We start from the raw sequence: 2514 nt of genomic DNA, 5'->3' as shown, positions 1-2514 counted from the left end.
AATACATTAACGAATCATTAGCTGCAGGAATAATCCGCCCTTCTTCCTCTCCTTTGGGCGCCGGGTTCTTCTTCGTTGGAAAGAAAGATGGCTCCCTGAGACCATGTATTGATTACCGAGGTTTGAACCAGATCACAATTAAGAACAAATACCCACTTCCTCTCCTTGCCTCTGCATTCGAACCAGTACAGGGAGCTACAGTTTTCTCTAAACTGGATTTAAGGAACGCATATCATCTTCTTAGGATCCGAGAAGGAGATGAATGGAAAACAGCCTTCAAAACTCCATTGGGCCAATTTGAGTACTTGGTAATGCCCTTTGGTCTAACTAAGGCTCCAGCCTGCTTCCAAGCCCTCGTGAATGATGTTCTCAGAGACTTTTTAAATGTGTTTGTCTTCGTTTATATTGACGACATACTCATTTACTCCAGGAACCTCGCTGAACATAAGAAACATGTCCGCCTTGTTTTACAGAGACTGCTGGAGAACAAGCTGTTCGTAAAGGCCGAGAAGTGCGAATTTCACCAGTCTTCAGTCACCTTTTTGATGTTTGTGCTCGAGGGCGGCCAGGTAAAATCATCTGAAGACAAGATAAAGGCAGTTTTAGATTGGCCAGTTCCAGAGAACCGCAAACAGCTACAGAGATTTCTAGGCTTTGCAAACTTTTATCGTCGGTTCATCAGGAACTATAGCCAGACCGCCCTTCCATTAACTTCTCTGACCTCTGTCAAACGCACTTTTCAGTGGACTCCTGAGGCGCAAGCTGCATTTGATAAATTAAAATCTTTATTTTCCAGAGCACCAGTTCTAATGCAGCCTGACCCAGCTAAACAGTTTATTCTCGAGGTGGACGCTTCAGATTCTGGAGTTGGAGCAGTCCTATCCCAGAGACTTGACTCGGATCAAAAGATCCACCCTTGTGCATTCTTCTCCCGTAGACTTTCTTCCGCTGAGCAGAATTACGATGTGGGAGACCGAGAGCTGTTGGCCATCAAACTAGCGCTGGAGGAATGGAGACATTGGCTGGAGGGAGCTGAGCATCCGGTTCTCGTATGGACTGACCACAAGAACCTGGCTTACATTCAGTCAACCAAGCAAGCCAATCCTCGTCAATCCAGATGGTCCATCTTTTTCTCTCGGTTTAATCTCATCATCTCCTACAGACCCGGATCCAAGAATGTCAAACCCGATTCTCTCTCTCGTCTTTACTCCGTTGATCTTCCCGAGACGCCTGAACCAGTCCTTCCGGCTTCCTGCACTGTGGGAGTGGTTAACTGGGAAATCACTGATCTTATCAACTCCGCCCTGGCTACTGAACCCGACCCAGGTAACGGTCCCACTAACCGAACCTATGTGCCATCTTCCGTCAGGTCCCGTCTCATCCAATTGATGCATGCTGCCAAGTTTTCTGCTCATCCAGGAGTCAGTAGAACAATAGCTTTGATCTCAAGACGCTTCTGGTGGCCCACCCTCCATATAGATGTCAAGGAGTATGTGTTGGCTTGCTCCACATGTGCCTGTAATAAAGCCTCACACCAACCTCCTTCTGGCCTGCTTCAGCAGCTTCCGGTTCCCTCGCGCCATTGGTCCCACATTGCCATTGACTTTGTCACCGGCCTCCCCATTTCTCGAGGTATGTCCACCATTTTTACCATTGTTGACCGTTTTTCGAAGGCCTGCCATCTCATTCCCCTTAGGAAGCGCCCCACGGCCTTCCAGACAGCCCAGCTCCTCGTCAAACACATCTTCCGTTTACACGGCATTCCCCAAGAGATCCTCTCGGACCAGGGTCCTCAGTTCATTTCCCAGGTTTGGAAGCCATTCTGTTCTGCTCTCGGCTGTAAACCCTCTCTGACCTCTGGTTACCATCCTCAATCAAACGGACAAACAGAGAGGATGAACCAGCAGCTGGAATCAACCCTTTGTTGCCTCACCTCTAACAATCCCGTGGACTGGAGCCAATTTCTCACTTGGATCGAATACGCGCACAACTCCCTCAGATCTGCTTCCACTGGTCAATCTCCCTTTCAGGTTAGTCTCGGTTATCAACCTCCACTTTTCCCCGCAGACGAGAGAGAGATTTCGGTTCAGTCAGTAAATCAACACATCCGACGCTGTCAGAAGATCTGGAGAGAAACCATCGCCACCCTCAACCGATCTTCAGAGACCAACAAGCGCTTCGCTGACTCCAGGAGACGTCCCGCCCCCGAGTACACAGAGGGCCAAGAGGTATGGCTGTCCACTCGGGACATTCCCCTTAAGGGGATGTCTCGGAAACTCTCGCCCAGATTCATAGGCCCCTACAAGATCTTCCGAGTCATCAGCCCATCAGCCGTCCGTCTCCAACTGCCTCAGTCTCTCCGGATTCATCCAACCTTCCACGTGTCAGAAGTCAAACCTGTCGTCTCAAGTTCCCTGTGCCCGCCTTCCGACTTGATTTCTCTGTTTAAAGCTTAACAGATAGACGATAAAAGAATATTTTAAAAATAATGGAATACAATTTGTCTTGAAACGG

The sequence above is a fragment of the Cyprinodon variegatus genome, unplaced genomic scaffold (genome assembly GCF_000732505.1).
Source record: "Cyprinodon variegatus isolate N-32 unplaced genomic scaffold, C_variegatus-1.0 Scaffold1417, whole genome shotgun sequence".
NCBI classification, from domain to species: domain Eukaryota; kingdom Metazoa; phylum Chordata; class Actinopteri; order Cyprinodontiformes; family Cyprinodontidae; genus Cyprinodon; species Cyprinodon variegatus.
This window is presented reverse-complemented; position numbering follows the sequence as displayed.